The sequence below is a fragment of the Lissotriton helveticus genome, chromosome 7 (assembly GCF_964261635.1).
Source record: "Lissotriton helveticus chromosome 7, aLisHel1.1, whole genome shotgun sequence".
In the NCBI taxonomy this organism is placed as follows: Eukaryota; Metazoa; Chordata; class Amphibia; order Caudata; family Salamandridae; genus Lissotriton; species Lissotriton helveticus.
The window spans coordinates 342333875-342360156 of record NC_136068.1 but is presented as its reverse complement, the minus strand read 5'-3'; positions in this window follow the sequence as shown (position 1 = coordinate 342360156).

The following is a 26282-nucleotide window of genomic DNA, read 5'->3' as shown; positions in this document are numbered from 1 at the left end:
TAGATCCTCGCTGACCCCCTAGGTTTGATGTGGAGGTTTTAAAAGGGCCCCGCGGGGCAAAAAAAAATAATAATAATAATAATCGAACGGCTGAATGGATTTGCACGAAACTTGGTAAAATATTAGGGACTGGTAGCCCGATGTGCCTTTGCTATGTCTCAATATATGTGCTTCAGTGCATTTTGAGAAATTAACGTTCAAAAACAAGATATATATCTGTAACAGCGCTCCGCTTCGCGGAGATAAAATTATATGTGTATTACCTAGCTGTTGCTAACACCAGTTAGCGACGGCTAGTAGGAGATAGCGACCATCTTGGGTCCCACTTTGCATGTGAGTGATATTTATCACTAATGACATGCAAAGTGGGCATGCCAAGATGTTAGCGACTGGAAACAGTCGCTAACATCGCTATCTCCTATTATCAACTTTTGGAAATATTCGAGATAAGCGCGAATATCTCCAAAAAGTAACAGCTGCCCTGAGCAGTTCTTAGCCATGTTATCCAATGGGAGGTGGATAACATGGCTAAGAGCATTAGCTCGGTAATGCATGAATATCGCGGAGTTTTCAGCGACATTAATGCATTGCGCTCGTTTTTTATCGTATTTGCGATAAACCTTGATAATAGCAAGGTTTATCTGCGATAATTTCTGACGGTAAAAAAATCTTTGCAATGCATCGTTAGGGATAAATATCGCTTAACTTTGGTAATATGCCCCAACGTCTGTTAACGTTCGATTCGAAGGAAATCAGGAATTGTTGAAAAACATTGTGTGCGCCATCTTGTCTTTTTTCAAATGCCACACTTTTGTCGTGCACGGCAGCCATTTTAGATGCCTTGACCAGATCCACTCTGTGAACGCTGTCGATCCTTAGCATGGCTCCCCACCCTCGCAAGCATCTCCCCCAGGCAGTGGTCACCCCCGCTCTCTGTTTTATGCATGGGTAATAAACCTCCCCCCATCTGCGCTGTTCTTCCCTGAGAATCACACCCTGTGCCCGCCCGACACCTCCCTTTCGCCCTATTCACTACCGCACCCTCTGACACTCCTTTTCCTCTGTGTCCGATTGTCCAGGCCGGTCCTAGGCTATCAGCTAGCCCTGCAGATGTAGTTTATGGCCACAGCTGTAAAGAATCACCCGTCTTCAAAGGAGTTATAGTAGATCAAGGCCCACACTCGATGAGATCCGTCACAGCAGAAGCGTTGCTATTATCTGAAAACCATTCTGTATTGTGATTGGGGAGGGGACCGAGCGTGAAGCGGAAGATTCCAGGGATGACTCTTTGTACATCAAAGTTTTTACAATTATGTGTCACATTAAAAATATATAGCACTCCGACAAAGTAGTAAGATTATAAAACTTTAATAATTTATAAATATATACAAGAAAACAAAAATAGTAATAACATATAAACATTTTTAGAGAAAAACAACGAAGTAGCGGTCGGCTGTGCGAATAGTCCCAACGCAGCACAACGTCCAGATTTCCGGCGTGGGGCGTCGCGGGGGGTGGGTGATCAGTAGCAAACTGTTGTGCGAATAGTTCCAAGGCAGCAGAACGCGCCGAAATCTAGATGACACAAAAGTGATGTCTAGTAAGTTGCCACCCAGCAAATAACGGCGTGGGGCGTCGCGGGGGGTGGGTCATCAGTAGCAAACTGTTGTGCGAATAGTTCCAAGGCAGCAGAACGATGGCACCAAGGTGATGTCCAGTAAGTTGCCGCACTGGTTTTGGTATCCTACAATGCTGCTCCGAATAACGGCGTGGAGCGCCCCGGGGGAGGCGGCGTGAACGGGCCTCTCCAGGTGGAGTCTCGTCTGTTGTAGTGGGGCGCCCCTTTACCGTTTCAGTTGCCATTCCGTCCGCTTTTGGTCCACTGTGTCAAAATCCGCCATTCAGCTGAGTTGCGCCCACTCTTGCGGTGCAGCGATAGGCGGCTGTCACAGGACTCTCAAAATGGCGGCAGGCTGTTTCCTTTTTGGGCCTGGTCCACTGAAATGGCCCTGGGACACCTTGGAAATCGGACGCTTGTCTGCTAGGTCTTGGACCCCATTCTCGAAAGCGTCCCCTCCGCCTTGAGAATTCATCAAAAGTTTTGGGGGCCCCGACTCCTGCAGGCTTCTGGTGGGGAGCGGCTGCCATGATTGCTCGCGGAATGACCACGACGGAGCTACGAGATGGTGGTGCTCTCATGGTGACGCCAGCTTCAGTCTGAAACATCCAGAAACAAGGTGGGGCTTTCATCGTTTGGGGGGAAAAAAAAGTTTTCATCCAATGAAAAGTGTTGTTTTTAGGTCATATGATCAAGCCTTCCATCATTAGGAAACCAAAAGTAAAATGAACCAATGAAAAGTTTTATAAACAAGTCACATGACCTGTTATGCGGCATAGGGTATAAAATGCGGAGAAAATACGTTGGCACGTGAGGCGGCGTCAGTAGCGGACCGATGTGCGAATAGGCCGAAGGCAATACAACGCGCCAAGATCCGGATGGCATCGAGGTGGTGTCATAGTTGAGAGTTCTGAGCAGCGGTTGTAACACTGTCTGAAGCTTATTTGCAGCTGCTGCAGCTTCACTACGCGCCAAGATCCGGATGGCACCGAGGTGGTGTGTAGGAAGTTGCCGCACTGGTGTGGCCATCCTACAATGCTGAAAGTCGGTGTGGGGCGCCCCGTTGGCCTGTGAGTTTGCGTCAGTAGCGGACCGATGTGCGAATAGGCCGAAGGCAGCACAACGCGCCAAGATCCGGATGGCACCGAGGTGGTGTCTAGTAAGTTGTCGCACTTCTGTGGCCATCCTACAATGTTGAAAGTCGGCGTGGGGCGCCCCGTTGGCCTGTGAGATGGTGTCAGTAGCGGACTGATGTGTGAATGGGGCCAAAGGCAGCGCAACAATATTTTCTACTATATTTCCGGTGTAGAAGAGACCACAAGGCGCTGAGATGCCAAGATCCGGATGGCACCGAGGTGGTGTGTAGCAAGTTGCCGCACTGGTGTGGCCATCCTACAATGCTGAAAGTCGGCGTGGGGCGCCCCGTTGGCCTGTGAGATGGCGTCAGTAGCGGACCGATGTGCGAATAGGCCGAAGGCAGCACAACAATATTTTCTGACTGACACCACAAGGCGCTGAGATGCCAAGATCCGGATGGCACCGAGGTGATGTCTAAGTTGCGGACTGATGTGCGAATGGGGCCAAAGGCAGCGTAACAATATTTTTTGTATGGAAGATACCACTAGGCGTTGAGATGCCAAGATTCGGATGGCACTGAGGTGATGTCTAGCAAGTTGGTGTGGTCATCCTACAATGCTGAAACTCGGCGTGGGTCACCCCATTAGCCTGTGAGATGGCGTCAGTAGCGGACCGATGTGCGAATAGGCCGAAGGCAGCACAACGCGCCAAGATCCGGATGTCACCGTGGTGGTTTCATAGTTGAGAGGCACTTCATCTGCAGTGGGGCGCCGAGATCCGGATGGCACCGAGGTGATGTCTAGCAAGTTGCTGTACTGGTGTGGTCATCCTACAATGCTGAAACTCGGCGTGGGTCGCCCCATTAGCCTGTGAGATGGCGTCAGTAGCGGACCGATGTGCGAATAGGCCGAAGGCAGCACAACGCGCCAAGATCCGGATGTCACCGTGGTGGTTTCATAGTTGAGAGGCACTTCATCTGCAGTGGGGCGCCGAGATCCGGATGGCACCGAGGTGATGTCTAGCAAGTTGCTGTACTGGTGTGGTCATCCTACAATGCTGAAACTCGGCGTGGGTCGCCCCATTAGCCTGTGAGATGGCGTCAGTAGCGGACCGATGTGCGAATAGGCCGAAGGCAGCACAACGCGCCAAGATCCGGATGTCACCGTGGTGGTTTCATAGTTGAGAGGCACTTCATCTGCAGTGGGGCGCCGAGATCCGGATGGCACCGAGGTGATGTCTAGCAAGTTGCTGTACTTGTGTGGTCATCCTACAATGCTGAAACTCGGCGTGGGTCGCCCCATTAGCCTGTGAGATAGCAGTTCTTTGGATTTGGGCCTGGCTCGTCTGCTGTAGTGGGGCGCCCCTTTACCGTTTCAGTTGCCATTCAGCTGAGTTTCGGCTGCTCTTGATGCTACAGCGACAGGCGGCTGCAACAGGACTCTCAAAATGGCGGCCTGTTCTTTGGATTTGGGCCTGGTCCACTAAAATGGCCCTGGGACACCTTAGAACTCGGACGCTCGATTTTTTTTTCCTTTCCTGTACATGCAAAAAAAGGTAAATGCCCGGTACGTTACACGCTTCATCTGCCACGATGAACTCTCTAGAGGAACCGAAAAAAAATATAGTTGTGGTAACTATACCATGCATCGTCATATGGAGAGGTGGCACCAATTAATTATAGTGCTGCATAAAAGAGAGATTTGGAGGAGAACCCCTGACCTGCTAGTACATTCATCAAAGAAGTGGCACTGAGAGCTTCAGAGGCAAGGGAAACGGTCCCAAATATTTAGAAGAACTTTGGAAAGATTAAAATGACATGTTTAGATTGTGGCAAATTTATTTCATGTGGACAGATGAGTGTTACTCTAATAAATACAGCATATGAACATCATCATAGTCGATGGTTGGTAGAGACATTTTGATTATATCCTGGACCTGCCCGTCCTCGCCCAAAATGGCGCCAGAATAAATGGGACTCGTAACTCCTTGTTGTGTACTGGTTGCAGAACCTTGAAATCACGAGATACGTATGCAGTTTTGAAGCACATGGCGGGCGGGGACGAGAATTGATTGAATATTTCGACATCCCTATTGATATTAAGTTCTGATGTGTTATTGATTACTGTACTGTTGAAAGTTCGAATTAACGTCACCCATGGTACTTGCCCGCAAATGTATATCTAGATAATTTTATTGTAACTGGCCCTGTCGTATTTTAATTATAAAATGTACGTCCACCGATTCCGTAACTGTTAGACACCTTAGTTCTTGCAACCTAATGGCCCGCCCGTTACGTTCCTCTACAGTGTAAATGTCTATTCATCATATACGATTACAGTTTGCTCCGTGGCCGGCCCACGTGGTTATAGGCTCGTATTTGTATAATGAAATTTTCACAATAAAGGTTTTTAAAAGAAAACATGGTAGTAGTATATACATTGGTAAAGTTTTTAATAATAGTCACTGTTTTAGAATCATTAAAAGGCAAGTGAAATAAAGCAGACCAATTACATGAAGGGTAAAAGGTATAATACGAAGGAACGCAGTAAAGATAAATGGTCAAGGGCTGTTGTGTTTTCTATTCCTGCAACATAAAGTGATCGATAAGAATCTCATATTCAGGCGTATCGGCGACTAAGACAGCAGGTCGACCCTCTTTTGCTCAACGGCTCCGTCATGGGACGAAGAAACGCTCTTTTTCTCGAAAAAAGAATATATTTTACTTGCAGGACAGTTGTAAAATTTCCGGGAAAGTACATTAGCCTGGAACATTATAACATATATTTAAGAAAAAATAATGTTCGGAAGTAATGAAAAGCATAATTTTTAGGTCATATGACCAAGCCTTTCATCATTACAATAAGAAAAGTAAAATGAACCAATGAAAAGTTTTATTAACAAGTCACATGACTTGTTATGCTTACGTTACGCGCTGCGCGCCCCGGATGACTTCCGGATGCGCTAACGCGGCGCGTCATATGACGCATTACGCGACAACGCAGGTACAGAATATAGTCAAAATGTCTCCACCAACCAGCGGTCGGAACACAACCCCTTTCAGCAGGCTAAATAGTTCTGTTAAATGACAACAGAAGGGACAGGCAACAAGAACCATCAGTCAAAGAGGGGAGGGCTAGTTCTTCTCTACCGGGTTACATTGGGGCGCTACCGGAACTGATCGAATTGGTAGTCTACAGTGTTTCTGGATGTTTCAGACTGAAGCTGGGGTTAGCATGAGAGCAGCACCATTTCGTAGCTCCGTCGTGGTCATTCCGCAACCAATCATGGCAGCCGTTCTTTATCGTTATTTTGGGCGGGGTGGGTGGCGGAGCAGAGCTGTTTTGCAGCCATCATTGTGTGGAGTTCAGTTCATCTCACTAGTTTTGTATTTGTCATGAGGGGTTGTTCCTAATGTTTCTATTTTAGCGAGGTCAAAAAGAGATCCCATTAGTGGCCTACTGATTTTGCTCGATTCCTTTTCTTTTTTTTTACACGATTTTTCGTTATCTGCAAAGACTAAACAGAGTATTGCGACTCTGTGTTTGTTTGTAAATAGAGAATGAACCAAAGAGAACTAATTCTAAAACAGTAAATACTTGGATAACAATGAATCAAATGGAGAGAGAAGCAGGCACGACGGATTACAATGGGGGCAAAGACCTGCGTTAACTACCTTTCACTATCTGCAAAGAGAGAGTACTCCTAATAGAAATGAGGGGGGGGGGCACCATTCAAAGCAGATCAGTGTGCATAAACACGAAAATGTTTTCACTTACCACGTACTTGACATTCGACAGCTTATGATATTTGCTATTAAAAAACCATTGAAATTCACTGAAAAAACCATAGGTTATAGACCATATATAGTTAGGAATTAGCATTTACAAAACCTTGAAAATTCACTGAAAAAACCATAGGTTATAGACCATATATAGTTAGGAATTAGCATTTAAAAAACCTTATTTTACTCACACAAAACCATTGAAATTCCATATATAGTTAGTTGCACTAACTATATATCGCGCACCTGCAATCCACTGCTGATGATGTCACATATTACATCATTCATGACATGGTCAGTGACATCACTGATGACATCACTGATGACATCTCAAATGACATCACTGATGACATCACTGATGACAACATCCAGTGACTGTATGTTTCTGTAAAGTTAAAATGTGTCTTACATATTGAAGAATGAGTGGAAGTATAAGTGTCTGGACAAAGGATTTAGTAGGTGCATGACTGAATGCATGAGTGAGTGATTAAATGTGTCTCACTGAGTGCATGGGTTAGTGACTAAAGTGTCTTAATTTGTGCATCATTATGTCTGTTGTTCTGTAAACTGCTGCATGTTTTGATCAGTAGCTATATGATTAACTATATGGGTTACTGATTGATTGTCCAAGTATTTGTATGGGAGACTGAGTGTGTGTGTGGCTGGCTGGGAGGTGTGTGACTCTGTGCAGATCAATGTGTACTTGTATCAATGATTGTATAACAAGGTAAGTATGTGTTAGTATATGTTTGAAAATGTAAGGTGCTCTATGTTTAACTGTATAGACAAGAAAATGGAAGTGTCATTGATTCTTTACAGGACTGACTAGGTGTGTGAGTAACTCCATGGATGAGTGGCAGACTGTGAGTGTCTGTATAGGTGTATGAGTGCATATGATAGTGTTGTAAAGATGAGTGATTGTATGTATGAATGATAGTATGGGTGAATGAGTGAAGGTGTGTGTAGACGTAGGAATCAGTGAGTGCGTATGTAGTAACTAGTATTGGTGTGTCAATGGTTTCAAAAATTATATTCTGTATTTAACACTGGGTGAAACAGAGGTTATATTAAAATGTGAGGAGATGCATTGTATTGTCACATGAATGATATCATCAGTGATGTGGTCATTGATGTCAAATGAGATGTCATCAGTGATGTCATCAGTGATGTCATTTGAGATGTCATCAGTGATGTCATCAGTGATGTCACTGACCATGTCATGAATGATGTAATATGTGACATCATCAGCAGTGGATTGCAGGTGCGCGATATATAGTTAGTGCAACTAACTATATATGGAATTTCAATGGTTTTGTGTGAGTAAAATAAGGTTTTTTAAATGCTAATTCCTAACTATATATGGTCTATAACCTATGGTTTTTTCAGTGAATTTTCAAGGTTTTGTAAATGCTAATTCCTAACTATATATGGTCTATAACCTATGGTTTTTTCAGTGAATATATATATATATATATATATATATATATATATATGCGGGTGATGCGTGACTCTTTTACCTGCTGCAGTGGAATAAAAGCTGTTTTTACCCGTTCCCCTGCTGTGGCCTCTTCACTCTCGTCGTTGGAGGAGGTGATGGATGTTATTTACAGCGCAGGTTCCAGCACTGCGCAAAGAGGCCCCCGTCCCTTTTAGTTGGCTCTGACCTGCTGGTTGCTGCTTCGGTGGCGTTTGGAAGCGCCCGGGGTACCGGGATTTGCCAGAGCCCACCCCCTGGTCTGGACTAAATTGTAGCGGTGCAAGAGTCAATCGGCTCAACGTTGGGCAGGATATTAATTTCGTCCTTGCCCCCGCATAATGGACACCAGATTCACGGAGGTTGAGACGGTTTGGGGACTGGAGAGGACGGCGTGTTCCATGTCAGCAAGTGTGAAGTTGTTCTCACGAATACAGTGCTTTGTCATCAGCCCTCGCTACACTCACCAGTTACAAGCAACAGATCTGCATGCTGGGACTGGTAGTCGCGGTTCATTATGCGACATACCAGAGACATTGGCGATAGGTATTTGCATCACAAGGGGCGGACTAGTGCTGGACCAATCAGGTGGGGCGTGACACTATGTCAGTGAGAATTGCCGCCACCTGAAGCATACACACCCGTGGCGCTGACGAAGGCTAATCCTAAGCCGAAATGCATTCGCCTTATTGCGGGTGATGCGTGACTCTTTTACCTGCTGCAGTGGATTAAAAGCTGTTTTTACCCGTTCCCCTGCTGTGGCCTCTTCACTCTCGTCGTTGGAGGAGGTGATGGATGTTATATATATATATATATATATATATATATATATATATATTGATGTGATCAAGGGCTGCACAGCCCGAAACGCGTCGTCGTGATAAGTGAACAATAAAGGTTTTCTTGCCTGAAAATTTGCTGCAGAGGCCTGAGTCTCCTTCCTCGCCAGGTGCTTGCTGGAAGTGGTCGGGGTAATCTTTGAATATATATATATATATATATATATATATATATATATATATATATATATATATATATATATATATATATATATATATATATATATATATATATATATATATATATATATATATATATATATAAAGCCTGCTAACTAGTTCATACCGCCGGGTGATGACTGCGTGTCCATTTACCGTGCGTCTTAAAATTAGTGATAGCCAATTGCTGCACAAAAAAAGTGCGAAATTCTGCAGAACAAAGAATAAAATCTGTGGAAATAACTGTGAAATATCACATTGATGTTTCCAGACCAATAGCAACAATAATGAGAAATGTATTTCGAGCTGCATTCACCTTCCTTATTTTTAACAATCCTGAATATTTAGAAAGCATACTCATTTTAATATGCAGGAATTTCTTCCCCCTCGTGCAAATCTCTACTTATCTACAATTTGTGTGTTCAATTATCAAAGTCTCTTTCTGCCTCACATGTCTCTTCACAAGGCCCCTTCTTGCACATATCTCTCAGCCGTCCTTCTGTCTCCTGATACCAGTTCATCTAAACTTAAGGTCCCCGCTTGCCTAGTTGCACACCTCACATGGACTTGACGCTTGCTGTCTTCTCATACCTCTCAGCTCAACCACATTTGGAGAGTGTCATCCCCCTTGGATTCATGTTCACCAACCAAACAAGTGGCATGTCTCCCTTATCTTTCTAAGGGCTCACCCCTTCTGAAAACCTTGCTCACCCTTCGATTGTTTTTCATCTCCATTGACTCATCATCTGCACCCACTCAATCTCATCCTCCTTGAAAACTCAGAAGGTGGAGAAGTATGCCTTCTGTTAATGGGGATAGGAGATACTAAGGACCAAAGTCACAAAGGTAAACTTAGACCTGAAGTCTAAGGGCCCTATTATGAGTTTGGCGGTGTGGGAGCGGGTCCCCCGCTCCCACATCACCAAACCCTTATACGAACCGCCCGCCAGATCAGGAGTTTTCTCAGTCCTTTGGCGTTCCCAGGGAAGGGCCAATGAAATAGGCACTGCAATGGAAACGTCAAAGGCAGCCCTTGCATGGCATGGACTGCTGCAACCATGCTGTGCAGGAACTGGAGTGCATGCGAACAGGTGCAGATGTTGTGCCCCCCTGTGTGCATCCACATTGCATGAGGCACTAGAGGGCCCTGTAGGGCCCCCTTTGTTTCCTCACCACCACACTATTCATGGTGGTTGCACCGCCATGAAGTGTGGTGGTGAGGGAATTTGCTATATACTTGGCGGAGCAACAGAGGCCCCGCCAACCATATTGCGACCTCAAGACCCTTGCACCACCGCAGCTGGATCTCTGATCCCTGGCGGTTGCGGCAGTCACAGGGTGGCCCGACTGTCCTGGGCATAATGGGGAGGTCGGAAGACCGCCACCACTGCGCCCCCCATGAGTCTGTCGGTCTGTGAACAGCCAGACTCGTTAAATTTAGACCTGTAGCCTAAGAGCCCAATTCACAAAAGTAAAGTTAGACTTCAGGTCTAAGTTTAACTTTGTGAATTGGGCCCTGAGTGATTGAAAGATTAGGGCTGGGTATCTTCCCTGCAAATACTGAGTAGGCCTGTGCCCGGTGCTCAACCAAGTCTGCAACAAAGCTGAGCTACTATTAAAAGTAACAGGTACATCATTCAGTGACTGCAGTGTTACCTATCTATTTAAATGTTCCGACTCCTCTGCCCCAGTCATGCATCCATTCATTCTGATAATTCTACAAACTGTCTCTCTTCCCAGAAGCTCAGAGAAAAATACTTAGAAAAGTTAAAAACTCTGGAAAATGTCCAATGTCTACATGAAAACTAAAATAAAATTGATTTCCCTCGCAAAGGCGTGCCGCAGATCCCAAATAACTTTAACGTCTCTCGGTTGCTACTTGCTTTAACATGATCCATTGGCACAGCTCTTATCCCCAAGATACAGTAGAAGTTGTACATCCTGTCTTGAATCCTAAGGTATGCCACAGGCAGTTTATTCATTATTCTTCAAACATATCTCTCTTTATGAAGCGTTAGAAACTGATATTGTTTTTACTAATGTTTTTCACACTTTCGTGGCTCTTTCTGTGAAGGGTCATCTGTACATTTGTAAAATGCTTGGTCACCCTTTGGGACTTCTTGGCACTGAATAATATATGTGTATTGTTACCCAACTCAATGGCACTTATTTTATCGACCTCAGAAGGATGTAAGATTGAGTGGACCTGCCGGTACTTGAACCTCTGGCCATGCGTTCACAAATTCTTGGAGTGGACACGTTAGTCCACTGAGAAAACAGACCCAGAATTACTAGATGAATACATCACTCTGGTTATATATTTCATGTCCCGAGCTTTCATTTAAAGATTGTGGGAATTAGAAATATTGGTTTAACTAAGCTGTAGTAGTGGCAGACCTGCTCTTTCTTAGTGCTCAACAATGCTACCAAGTGGTGCCTGTCACTGTCTTGTAAATCCTCACTCTCATGTCTGACATGGGAGGTAAGAATACTTGAATGGTTGATTGGCTCTAAAAGTTTACATTCTATTTTAAAGATCTAGTGTGTACTATCCCACAATTCACTTTCTGCACCTGTAAGGTCTTATTTTCAGTTTTATCACTTGATCTCCCCTGGCACCATGCTCAAGAAAACATAAATGTGTGGGGTGCCACAGGGGTCGGCATTGAGTCCGACCCTGTTCAACATCTACGTGGCCCCCCTTGCAAGACTAGTAAGATCTCAGGGGATGGAGGTAGTGTCGTATGCCGACGACACGCAGATTATGGTATCCCTGACCCACTCTGTCAATGAAACTGCTTCCAACTTTAGGGCCTGCATGCAACTTGTTGCAGAGTGGATGGTTTCTAACTCCCTAAAGTTGAACGGGGACAAGACAGAGGTCCTGGTCTTTGGCAAGGACCAGGACATGTGGTCAGGTGATTGGTGGCCTCCTTCTTTAGGTAGCTGCCCTATACCTACACAATCTGCTAGGAACCTAGGCGTCATCTTTGACACCCAGCTCTCCATGGAGTTGCAGGTTAATAGAACGGTGGCCACCTGTTGGGGTGTCATTAAGATCCTGAAAAGGATCGTGCACTATCTGTCCCCACAGGCACGGAAACAGGTGGTGATTGCCCTTGTTGGCTCAAGGCTTGACTACTGTAACTCAGTATACGCCGGGGCCAACAAGGGCTTGCTTCAGCGTTTGCAGGTCATACAGAACGCTGCAGCGAGGTTTGCTCTCGCTTTGCCCTGGTTGGCATCTATGACCCTTGCGAGGAAGAGCCTCCACTGGCTCCCCATCCCTTCAAGGATCACTTTTAAACTTCTTTGCCTTACATATAAGGCCCTAGTTGCAGGCTCGGCTGATGCCCTCGGCTCACTACTCACCAGATATGTTCCGAGAAGATGTCTACGATCCAGCGAGCTCAATCAACTGGTAATTCCCAGAGCCAAGAAGGCTAGATGGGGGAGTAAAGCTTTTTCCATACTGGCACCTCTGATGTGGAATTCCCTTCCCCTTGAAATCAAATTACTTCCTTCCCTCGACCTCTTCAGGAAGTCATTGAAAACTTGGCTCTTCATTAAGGCATACCAGTAGGCTCTGTTTCTGTCTGCTAACAGCTTTTATTTGGTTTAGGCGCCTTGACGCCCATTGGGCATAGTTGCGCATGACAAATGACATTTCATTCATCTTCTGTACATTTGCACTTTATTTTATCCAAATGCCCAGCGTCAATCCTGTTGCCAGGCGAGACTGTGATTCAGAGATTGTTTTTTTCTGTTAATACAGACTGCATTATTGGCATATGCACAGATTTCTTTCACAACCTGGTACCTTGGTGCTAGGAAGCGTTTGAGCCTGATCAAGGTTAAGGATGAAAGACTGGACCATGCTCTACACAACAACGCCATGTGTCAAGCTAAGCCAGAGAATGATTGGCTGGAGAGTGGCCCAGCGTTTGACCCACTGATCAGGTCAGACAGCACTTGCGCGCTTTCAAATTTCTGATCCATGCAAGACTTGTTGTGCTTATTGACTGCTAAACCTGCAAAGAGAACATGAAAGGTGTTGTGTGGGCAGGTGAGTACTGGACAACATTGTTTGGTAGGTAGAACTGAGAGTCCAGGGACCAGGAAGCTAGAGGTGTGAATTAAACCCTCTGTGTAAAGCAGAAGACTCTAGAGAAGGCGCTAGAAAGTAAAAAAGGACCCTAAGTCGATAACTTACTTTTTAGGACAGTCCAAGGGGTGATTGCTGCTCCATGAATACTTTGTCCCAGGAGACTAAAACAGATCTATGTAAAATGAGTTGTTACAGATACTGCTGTTATCCAATCAGCTTTCAAAATCTCAGAATTTCCCTCATTACCTTTCTATGGCTTGTCCATTGCTGCCGTTGGCATTTCAACTACCTGTGTCCCCATCATATTAAAGATTCTGTCCCTATAGACCTGAGCCATACCACAGACCATCAAACCTCAATATTGTGTTGTACCACTTCTATGAAGCTCTTGGGGTTTAGAAACGTTTTGTGAAAGTTGAATTGTGTTGTCTATTGAACCAGTGATGGTGTTTATTTGAATGTGCCAAAAACAATGGAAATTGAATTCTGCTTGTCTTATGTAAAGCCACTAATTGCACTGGTGATGTAAAGTTAATGAGCCAAAATCTATATTTGATTTACATGACCAAGTGCCTTCTACTTTAAGGCCTGAACATGCAAGTGATTTGAACATCAGCAGTGAAGATAAGGTAAATCCAAAGAATAAACTGCCCCATGCTCCCAATACCCCAAATTGGAAATGGGAATCATATTGGTTATTAGTATTCTGCTCAAGCAAGGGTCCTTGTGCCTGTGTGATGCAAGATCACATAGATCAAAAGAACCTGTTGCCCATTACTCCACCTCCCTGAGTGCAGTAACAGCAGGACTTCCACACTATTTGCAGGCTCTGGAGGCTACTGCCCATCTCGTACAAGCCTCTAAAAACAATGCTCTTGGCTTAAACCTCATATTGACTGTATCACTTGGCATGGCTGCCCTTTTTCTCAACACCAAAACCCAACATTTGTTCACAGCAAGACTGTTGGGTATCAGGGTCAGAATGATAAGGCTGGCACTCGGGTAATGGGCGATGGGCCGGTATCTGAGATGCAGCTGTGGGCTGCTTTTTTGGCCAGCGTGGTGGATGATTTGGGCTGTGTCTGTGCTGTTTAGATGCCACAAGTGACCCAGTGAAGGCCTGAGTGGCCTTTCCAGAGGCAGATGGGCCTTTAAAACCTCCCTTTTACCAGCGGAGCGATGGTGTCATTCCTAGTCTCGATGACCTGGGTCATTAATGTATGCATGAGCAAGGGCAGAGGGCCTGGGCAGAAGTGACCTCACTTATATTCAGGTTCACCATTGTGAACTAATCCAAACACAAAGAGTCCTGGCAAAATTTGCATATTTTTTTTATCTCAGTGAAGTTCAGAAAACATGCTTCTTTTTTAGAAAGCCCCCTCAATTTTATAATGCTTAGAACACTGAAGCAGTGTTTTGTGAAAAGGCTCAATCCGCAAATGCGGGCCACTTTTGTTTAGGGTGCCCAGACCTATTTTTTATCTCAATCCAGTCCTGTCTGGTATGAAATACTTTTGCTGTTCGCTTTCCATTAAACCTTAATTCGGTGACCTCTCTTAAATCTTCCATCCTTGCTACCCACTTTACAGGAAGGTAAGTCACATAACTACCTCACCATAAGCACCATCATACTAAACCACATATTGACCTTTCTGATGCACCTATACCCAATAGTGATCTTTTGTGATATGCGGATCATGTCTTAGGAATGACCGGGTCTCATTGGTGGCCAAGTATGCCATATGTATACTATATGAAGATGTTGAAAGCCAATGTTTACCTTGAGTACAATCCATTCAAATTGCTGTATTGGTTGTACTTACCCGTGCTGTATTCTTGCTGCTCGAAAGATTGTTACTATATTCAATGACACAAAATATGCATTGTGAGTAGCCCATGGTTTTGAGTTCATCTGAATGAAACTGGGGGCATATTATCAAGGGGGTTTATCTCCGCTTTTTTGGCTTTAAAAGCCAAGAAAGCGGAGATAAAATTATCTCCCTATTACCTAGCTGTCGCAAACACCAGTTAGCGACAGCTAGTAGGAGATAGCGACCATCTTGGGCCCCACTTTGCATGTCAGTGATATTTATCACTAATGACATGCAAAGTGGGTGTGCCAAGATGTTAGCGACTGGAAACAGTCGCTAACATCGCTATCTCCTATTACCAACTTATGGAGATATTCGCGCTAAGCGCGAATATCTCCAAAAGCTAACACCTGCCCTGAGCAGTTCTTAGCCATGTTATCCAATGGGAGGTGGATAACATGGCTAAGAGCATTAGCTCGATAATGCATGAATATCGCTGACTTTTCAGCGATAGTCATGCATTGCGGCCGATTTTTATCGCATTTGCGATAAACCTTGGTAATACCAAGGTTTATTTGCGATAAAAATCGCCGCAGCTCAGCGGTAAATTTTTGTCTCTAACCAAAGTAATATGCCCATGGGTTTGCTTACATTATCCAAGACCCTGATTAAGAAAGGGCCTTATGTTAAAGGTTTGCTTGATGTTGAGTCTGGTGGCTTAGTGAACTAATGCGTCCTCTGTAGGGACCTGTACTTTATCTCAAGGTCACAGGTTCGAATCCTGGTCTGTCCACTCCGCCTTTTATTCATCTACGGTTAATAAAATGAGTACCATTAAGTTTGGTAACAATAAACATCTGTTATTCAATGCCAAGAAGCCCTTCTGGATGAACGTGCTCTTTACAAATGCACATGGTATGTTATGCTCTTGAGCTTCCAAAACTCCCAGTTGTAAAATTTGCTCCACATCATTCCTTTCAGGATGAAATACTCATGGGAGACACTTTTGCTGACAAAACTGACAAAATGTCTACTTTCTCGCCAAGTTCCAAAGTCACTCTATATATTTCTCAGATTGTTGAGCCCCATACGCCTACCTTAAAGAATTTGTATGAGCTGCAGGAATGTGCCCCATAGGCAGAAAAACAGTCTTGAATGAAACCGACCTCTAAATGGGACCAAGTTAAAGTGTGTAGGGAAGCAGCATGAGAGCAGTTGCCTCAAAATCCCTCCTTCCAAATCGCACCCAACTGTAGCATGTCAGCAGAGCTGGCATGATCTGTGTACATGTAGCCACCAGTTTGCTTTATTTTCCCTTTTGCTGGCCAACAGTATTGCCACTCCTGGATATCTGTCATTATCTCAATATCCAGAAGGGAACTGAAACCACTCCATGCTGACCATCCACCTCTTTAAGGTCCCATCCTCCACGTACAGATGGACTTCATCCAAATGCCTAAAGTGGATCATATTAATACGTTTTAGCTCCAGTCTGTATGTTTTCAGGTTGGATTGAAGCTTACCATTGTTAACACTCTGTCAATTCCATTTGCAAAAATGCTGATTAGGGATTTCATTCCTAAATTTGGGGCCTAACTTTAGATAGGAAGTGACAAGGGCACTCACTTTGCGTCTACTTTAAGGTCCCATCATCCACGTACAGATGGACTTCATATAAATGCCTAAAGCTGATCATATTAATACTTTTTAGCTCTAGTCTATGTTTTCAGGTTGGATTGAAGCTTACGATTGCTAACGCTCTGTCAATTACAGTTGCAAAAATGCTGATTAATGATTACATTCTAGATTTGGGGTCTAACTTTAGATAGGAAGTGAGAAGGGCACTCACTTTGTGTCTACTCAAATGGAGAAGTTGTACAAGGCCTTAAGGATCAAACAAAACTTTAACTGTGCCTACTACCTCGAGTCATCTGGGAAAGTGGAGTGTTACAGCTGCTCTTTGAAAAATTAAATACCTATGATTTGCACCAAGATGGCTCTTCAGTGGCCCAATGCCCTTCCCATGGCACTCTGGTCAACCAGATCCTTCCCGAGTCAAAAGACTAAGCTGTATTTGCATGTGAGATTGTCAGGGGCTGAGCGTTGCTGCTCTTATCTAATCTAGCTGGAGTCCCCCTCATCCATTGATTTACACTTCAATATTAATGTTGCCCTTCAGTGCTGCAAATATCATATTGGCTGTCTCTGTAGTTTTGATTATCAGATTCAAACTGCTTTACGTGTTTGCTTTACTGAAGTCTGCCACAAAGTGCACACAGGCGACTGGGTTCACATGTGATTCCACCAGTTTAAACCTCCAGCCCCATTTGTGTCGTTCCTTACAAATACTGCTCACCAAGAACCCTGCTGTAGTGTGCCACGGAATACTAGACATGACCCATGCAACTGATTGCAAGAGGTCCCCTGAACCAAAAGGCCCCAGTCCCACAGCTGAATCCATGCCTGTGAGCGTCGTTTCACCTATACATCCAGCTTCTGCAAACAACCAAGCTTCATCACCCCATGGAGGAACTCTGCTACCAACCTTACTTATCCTTGCCCTCATCAGGATGCAGTCCCTTCTATATCCCACAGGTGTCACCTCCAGATGGAGTACTTGGAAGTCTCTCAGCTACTTGATCTCCATATGGGTGTGGTTGACCGTCTTCGCTACAAGCCTTATTGCAAGGCTCACCTTGTGGTTCTGTCTAAATGGATTGGGTGGGGGGTGCCCAGACACAGCAGTACTTTTTCTGTTGCTCACCCTTTAGATCAGTGAATTTTATTCACTTAGAACACCTTTTACACATTTCACAGCAATGCAAAAAGAGCCTCAATCTTTCCTAATGCTTGATTTGTGTCCACTCGCCTCGCAATGGTCCATGTTACTTTTAGCAAAATAGAACCATGCATTGAACTGTATCTAAATGGACAATTACTTCATGAGTGTGAAAATGCTACTATCTCTAACCCCTTAGTTGTCAATGACTGCCCATTCCTGAACAAAGACATCATACCCCTTGCTGTTTACTTCTGTGACTCTGCGCGTGGAATGGTTTCTGCAACGCGAAATTAAACCTACATGGGCCAGAGTGACTGAAATGTGGTTCTAAAGCCGGAACTGATTCCGAGCTTGATCCTTATCATCCTGAAATTCCCTCAGGAGTCCTTCATACCCGCTGCCACTATTCAGAGCAACCTGGTACTTATATTGTCGATAATCGATAGAGGGCTACCAAAGGACTTGTCCTGACCCTGTTATCCTGTGCATCATCCAGCCATACGAGATGTTCCTTCAAAGCTTCCACTTTTCAAAAAGGCTCTCCAGGGAAATTCCTGAAAGTGCCTATTTCTTTGTTATTCTGTTCCCCATGAACAGGATCAGACTGACACTCTGAAGATAAAAACTGTACATAAGGTTCTAAAAGAAGTTGACAAACCAGCATTGGGGTTCATCTCAGAATGCTCTTCCAATAGTCCTGGCCTAGAGGGTGGGGTTTAACACATTATAGGATCCGAAAGCTGCTCAGTCATACCACATGTTTCACTGAGTATACATGAACAAGTTAATAACATCAGAGAATGTATTGAGGAACTGCGCAAGACTAATGATGGCTTTAATCCATAAGGATTCAATAATTTGTCTATTGTCTCTGACCAGATTGTCACACTCCCATGTCTGGCATCGGAGGGAAGAATTATCTCATACTTTGCTCAACTCGAAACTGTAACATTCTTGAATCTTTTTGAAGGGTGAGGGTGTACTACCCCGCCATTCCCTCTCTCAGTTTAATCACATGATCCCCTTCGCATCCTTGTTTATAAATTGAAAAGTGTGTGTATCTGTACAAGTGTGCTTAACCTTTCATGCTCCTAGGACACAGGGGGTCCTTTTGTCACCTGACTGTGATTCGCAAATTATGTTTCTTTTTGTTAATCAATATTTTTAGGCATCAAGCTTGGTGTGAACACTGATTCCTTTCACAAAATCGAGTTTATTCTGAGAACGTGTAGTGTTGGTTCACTACAAATAAACATACTTGAATAATTTATAAAGGTTAGTAAAAGGATGATCATGACAGTTTCCAACGAAATATGTAGCCATCTATTAACCCTATTTCATTTTCTTCTCAAACTCTGCAGAGATAATCGAAGCTTGTTTTTCACATAGCACTTCATATCACAGTTTTCATGTGTCTAAATAATAGTGTTCAGTTTTCTTTTCTTGGAAGGATGAATGGTTGAGTTGACCTTGCGTTCTTTCAACTCATAACCTGCAAGTTTCAACAAATGTTAGCTATGATCATTTTAACTGCTAACAGTTCTTGGGGGCAGATATGGATTAGTTCTGGGTGTACTCTTTGAGTACCAGCCCTAATGTATTGTCCTCAATCCAGAACAATTAAGGGCTGTACGAAGGTTTTTTCACTGAGGAGGTTCTGTAATGTCTTTAATTTTTGTAAAGTTTGTGTAGTTTGCCAATTTACCTTCATTCAGCAAATGTTTTTCTCTCAACCACAAAATAATTTTGACCTCACTTCAAAATAATTCTCCCTCTATTCGAAACCAGTCAAGCTATTAGATCAATGCAGACTTTTTCTCTGTAAATATACCTTTTGCTGAGCTTTACTATGTACAAATCTGCTGAGCAGAGACCGCTGACTGATTTGTGCAAAGTGTAACATAAGAAGAAATATTTAGTTGAGACAAATAAAAATATGAGCTTTACTGTGCACACACCTACTGAGCAGACGACCACTGGCTAATTTGTACAAAGAATATCTTAAGAAGAATTTTTTGTTGGGTCAAATAAAGAAATATGGCATAAATTATTCCAAAAGTCATAATTTACGAACGAATACAGGAAAGCAAAAATATTTGCTTTCATTTGCAAAGTTGAAATGTTTTTCTGCGAAATTAGAAAAAAAAGACGTTGCAATTCTGTTCTGCCCTAAAACCAAAATGCGATTCAAACAGTACAATCTGTTTATTCATCCATCTTCTGTTTTCATTTCCACCTCTTGCCAAATTCACAAGAGCTTTGCCTCTCCGGCGCCTACAATTTCAATGAATCTGATAGCACATATCATGTGCTGACTCTTCTCCAGTTAGAACTAGTGTCAGACCCTGTCATGGCTGACATGGGCTACTAGGCCCCAACCTTAGTCGCTAAGGATGTTAACCGCTGGTGTCTTCGGGTCCATCTTACAAAGGCAACTGCTCTCAGGGTAGTGAAGGCGAGTAGTCACAGGCTTCTCTGGAAAGTAGTTTGGGGTTAAAAATCTAGGAGTATATTTATGAGGAGGTTTGCATCACATTTGCACCATGCAACATGGTACATGGGCGATGCAAAATTTAAGAACGATTTATGAAGCCAACAAAGTCACTTTGCCTGGCCGTGAGGGGCTTCATAAATCTGGAGTAATGCAACTCAGCGCAAATCATTGTGTTGTGTTACTCTGCCCTGGGAAGGCGTTCCCTGGGAGTTGGGTGCAACTCCCATACTTTTTTAAGCAATCCCAGATTTAACAGAATTGGTAAACCTGGGAATGTGCCAACAAGTAATGCTACCCAGGGGAGGCGCAGTGAGGATAAATACCTATATTTCCTCTTGTTTCTTCCTCGTATTATATGTGCTGCATTCTGCACCACACATATTAAGAGTAATTTGCCTCCCAGGATTGTTTTGAGCAGGAAGGTACCACTTCCTCCACAAATAATACTGCATGCTATGCAGGTACCTTTGCACCATGGTGTTAGGGTGCCTGCGTTGGTGCTGGGCTTCCAAAATGGCTGCAGTTCTGGGGAATGGGTAAGAATGCGCAGTATTGATTTCAATACTGCGCATTCCTGCCCTTAACCTGTCAGGCAGTGTGGCAATGTGACTTGCTGCGCTGCACTGCGTGACTTTCTCATAAGTGATCCCCCTAGAACTCAACAGTCAAACAACAGACACAATATTCACTGTCCAGACCAGTGCTTATATTTTATGGAAAAAGAAAGCACTTTAATTTCACAGTAGTACTAAATGCTACACCATTGGATGTGTTAAATACACAATTCTGTACTAAGTGACTTCTAACAGTGAGGCACTTCACTCTCTCTCGTCGTCAAAGTAATCGCTCTCCCTCCTGCTAAGCTTAAATTCCTGCAATTATCATCTTTGAGCCTCTGTGGCTCAGACAAGATTAGGCTCAAGTACAGAGGGCTCAAGGAAAACGGCCTGAATAACGCAGGCAGAGCCACACGTGCAGGTCCAACGCAAGTGCAACCACACTTGCCTTAACTACGCATATGCCTTAACCACACCTATGCAGGGTTAAGGCTATGCGTGGTCTAGATGCTGCGATGGGAGGGCCCAGGAACAGGAAGGATCATGAGAGAACACAGTGAGGTAAGTGGGTCTGGGGCCAGAGTTTGGAGGTGGTGGGGAGTAGTTTGTAAGGGCTGGGGTAGTTTTTAGGACTCAGGATTAGGGGTGGGGTTGTTTTTTGGGCTGAGGGTCGGGGTTTCTTTTAGGGCTCATGGAGGGATCAATGTAGATTTTAGGGCTCATGGGGGGGTTGGGGAATTTTTTAGAGCTTAGGGGGGTGAGGGTAACTTGTAGGGCTCAAGGGAGTCTAGGTGTTTTTAGAGCTCAGAGCTCAAGGTGGAGGGCCGAGTAGTTTTTGGGGCTTAAGGTGAGGTCGGGATACTTTTTAGGGCTCTGGGGGGGGAGCGGTTAGGGTAGTTGTCAGGGCTAAAGGTCAGTGGCATAGGGTGTGATCTTTACCATGCTTCCCTATACCAGTCAAGCCTTTACCACGAAGTAGCATAGTAAAGGCATTCGTGGTAAAGGAATGCTTGTTCAGACACATTTGAGGTTATGGCAGAGTAGTAGAGGCACGCGTGGGTTAGCCATGTGTGCCTCTGTCATACAGCCATGGCTTAGATGTTCTCACTGGCTCGAAGAGCAACTCATATTAATGTTTTTTAACATTTGTTTGGAAAACAGTCTCAAGCAGGTACATCAGAGAGCCACAATCACTTCTCCCCTTATGCAGGCTACGCTCAACTGTTGATTTCATGGTTGCTTACAACTCTCCAAGCTGCACAGCACATGTGAGTTGCATTACCACCCTCTTTGCTTGACACTTCTCACAAGGGGGTACAATGGAGGTAATTCAGGAGAAGTTCTCAATGACGTTGTCTACGATGGCACCTGACTCTAGCAGCAGTTGCCCACCTAGACGACTGTGGTCAGTCACTCATCAGTGGCTGTTGCGGCCTCTAGGCCAAGTTCCTTGCAGTGTGGTCTTTTGGAGCAATTGCGTCTGTGAAACAATCAGGATTACCTGCTTCAGCAGCATTGCGGTCTTCCTCTTTTCATCACTAACTACCTCAATAGTCTTTTGAACCCACGTGGACAGACAGGCTTCATTGATATTCACGCCCTGGAACTTGTTTCTTTCAACGCACTCAGGTCCTAAGTTTAGAGGCTGGGTCACCTCTTTAAAGCACTGGTCATCTCTGGCTTGCAGTTCTCTTAGGTTTTCACCTTTCTCTGAGTGATCCTTGTGCTGGGAACAAGATGAACTTCTCCTCCTAGACAATCTCTCCTGCAGGGCAAGGCTAACTTCTTCCCAGGAAGTGGACAGACTTGTAGGTAGTATGTAACATTTATCACGCAGTCTTTAGCTCACATGGCCTTTACCCCACAGTCTTTCCCACACAGGTAAGCGACTTAAATGGGATTTTACCATCACCCTGCATTCTTTACTATGCAGTACTTTGCTGCGTTGATAAGTATTTTCTTTTAAATTACATTATTTCAATGTAATTTAAAAATGAAAGGGGTTAAGTTGCTAGTAGAAATAAAGGGGAGTATGGGTAATTTTAGAATTAAGCGGTGGATAGAGGTATAGGGGTCACTGATTTTAGGGTTTAAGACTGGGCAGAGATAAAGCGAGGTATGGGTGTCTTTAGGGTTTAGGAATGGGTAGAGGTAATAGGGATATGGGTGATTTTAGGTTTCCAGATTGGTAGATGTAAAAGGGTAATGGTGACTTTAGGGTTAAGGGTTGGGTAAAGGTAAATGGATGTAAGGTTGATTTTTGGGTTAAGGGGTAGAGGTACAGGTACAGGGAGATAAGGGGAATGTTAGGGTTAAAGCGTGGGTAGAGGGAAAGGAAGGTTAGGGGGTTTTAGGGTTTAGAGTTAATAGGGGTAAGGATGGTGCCTTTCAGGTTAAGTGGTGGGAAGAGACAAAAGGAGGTAAGGGTGATTTTAGGGTTTAGGAGTGGGTGGAGGTAATAAGGGTAAGGGTGATATTAGGGTTTCAGGTTGGTAGAGGTAAAGGGGTAATAGTGTCTTCAAGGTTACGGGTTGGTTTAAGGTTAATGGAAGTAAAGGTGATATTAGGGTTAAGCGGGTAAAGATAGAGGGAGGTAAGGGGGATTTTTGGCATTAAGAGTGAGAAGAGATTAAGGGAGGTGATAAGGATTTTAGGGTTAAGGGATGGGTAGAAGTAACGGGGTTAGGCTGAATTTACGGTTTAGTTGATGGATATAGGTATAGGGAGGAAAGGATAATGTTAGAGTTGAGGTGTGGGTAGAACTAAATGGGGAAAGGGTTTGTTAGGGATCAGGGGCAGGTAGAGGAGAGGTGAGGGGATTTAAAGAAAAGAGGTAGTTCAGAGGGTAGCACAATCTTTCCAGTTAAAAAACGCATTCTGGAGCACCTGCACGCTATTAGGAAAAGGGATCTGACCTATACAGTTGCTAAGCATTGCGAATTGGAACATGGGGTAGTTACTGACATCAGTTCTTCTAAGATCTCTTATTTTGGGATTGACAGGATTGCAGCCCATCCCTGAGGAGGTGACCGCGAATGCAACCTGTGATGTCTGGAATCTGAGTATATTGTCTGACTACAGAGCAAGATTCCTGGAGTCCTCAATCGTGAGGAAGACCTTCATGTCCATCTAGGATAGAGAAGATACTATATACCAGTGGTATCCTTCCATGTTCTTGGACACTGTGGGCCTCATTTATGAGGCCGTACGTCACTTTTACGCCGCCGGTGCGTCACTTTTTGTGACGCATCGGCAGCGTAAAACATGCCTACTGTTGCGTACTATTTACAAAGTGACGCATCTAAGCAGATGCGTCACTTTGTAAACCCCTGCGCTACATTATACCTGCGCCAGGTATAATGTATGCAGAGGGGGCGTTCCACCGCAAAAAGCCTCGTAATAGTGACGCAGTGAAATCTATGAGATTTCACTGCGTCACTTTTAGGACGCTGTTGCGTCAAAATCTTGCACCTGCCTCACAGCAGGCGTAAGACTGACGCAAGCCCTTTCACATGGGGCTTTCCCCATGTGAAAGGACACATTGCTGGAGTTGCGTCACTTTTGTGACACACTCCAGCAATGCGTCACTTTTGCGCTTACAGATACGTCAGAAATACTGACGTATCTGTAAGTCCTTGCGCAATGATGCGTCATATTGTAAATATGACGCATCGTTGGGGTCGCAAGGAGGGCGCAATGAAAAGTGACGCATCGCTGTTTTCCTGCAGCGATGCGTCACTTTTCATAAATGAGGCCCTGTATATATTGCTATCTCCATATGAATCTTAGTATCTCTCAATATATCCACCTTTCCTGCACCTAATAATAATAATAATAATTATTATTATTATTATTATTATTAGTATTATTATTATTATTGTTAATAATAATATGATTACTATTGTTGTTGGTGGTGTTATTTTTAATAATACCATGAGTATTATTATTATTATTATGCATTTATATGTTGAAGTAGAACATAAGCGTAGCTTACACACCAAGTGAAAATGGGACACTTATAGTAAGATACAAAGACATCAATAAAATACAAATCCAACTGTTTTACATGATACTTACAGGCACAGTTCACCTTTAAAATTGGATTGCAAACTTAATGAAAAGATCAAAGTAAACCAAGGTCATATTTCCTTCTGATGAAACTGATAATTTCTTTTCTTAAAATGTTTGTTGTCTTGTAACATGAACCTGAGTGTCGCTTCGGTACAACAAATAGTTAAGAAATGCACATATATCCTTTGTGCTGAAATAAAACATATCGGCCTCCCATTCTCAGTGCATAACAAACAAACAGTCCACAAAAACAGGGTTTTACAGTCAGCGCCAGTGAGGGCGCTTTTGGTGCACTGGTGAATGGGACTGAATGAATAAGTGAGTGAATAAATGAATGCACGCATGATGAACGAAGCTTCACTGTATCTTATAGAGCTGTGAAGTGCACAGACCACCGCTGGTCTGAGACTTGTGAAACGACTGGAGGAATAAAAGAGTGCCGGTCCGTTGCTTTCGCTGCCTGCCGTTGGCCCCTCCCCAAAGATGGGGTGGGTCCCGGGGAAGAGAGTTGAACTCCAGAGGTGGACAAGCAAGTGGGGGTGAGGCGCTACGGAATGTTCAGTTTGCTGCTGGACCCCAGCCTAATGAGCGCGCAGGAAGCGGGCAGTCACCGCCACATTTCTGTTCACACCCACTCCACGGCACTTCCCAGTTCTCTGGAATACTCCACCGCAGAGCTCCAGCTGTTGTTTAGTGAGGCCGGGGCCTTAAGGTGGGGGCTGGCAGTGACACCAGGGTGACTGATGCTGCCTTTTCAGCGCTCTCTACCGACTCTGCTGTGCTCTCCTGACAGATTCCACTTCAAGGGACTGTCAAGATGGTTACAGGAGCAAAATGTGTAAGTGCTTGGGCAGAAGACCAATATGTTACAGGGCTGTTTGAACTTGACGCACAAGGCGACACATTCCCTCGTGCTACCTGCTAGCAAATAGTGCTTGAACCAAAGAGCGCATGCACCTACGGGGGTATATAACTAGGGCTTAACAAACTCCTGCTGCCATATTTTGAAGAGTTCGCCACCTCCACCCTTCAGCAGCTCCCCACCCCTCCCTTCTTAACATTATGCCTTTCCATATCAGTAAGATACCCAGAGCCTTATTTATGAGAAGGGATGCATCACTCCATGAACGCAGCATTGTGTCACTTCTCAGTGCGCCCTCCTTGCGACATGATGGATGCGTCATATTTACAGTACGGTGCATCATGTTGCGTGGAATGGTATCGGTCAGCACAAAACGGACGCATTTCTGGGGTGTGTCTGAAAACAGAGGCAAGTTCCATGTAAAATGGCCTGCGTCAGTCTTACGCTTGCTGAGAGGCAGGCTTTAAGATATTGACGCATTAACATCCTAGAATTGGCGCAGTGAAATCTGATAGATTTCACTGCACCACTTCTACGAGACTTGGATGCGGGGGAACACCGACCCTGCATACATTATGCCTGACACAGGTATAATGTAGCGCAGGGGTTTATAAAGTGACGCATCTGTCTAGATGCATCACTTTGTAAA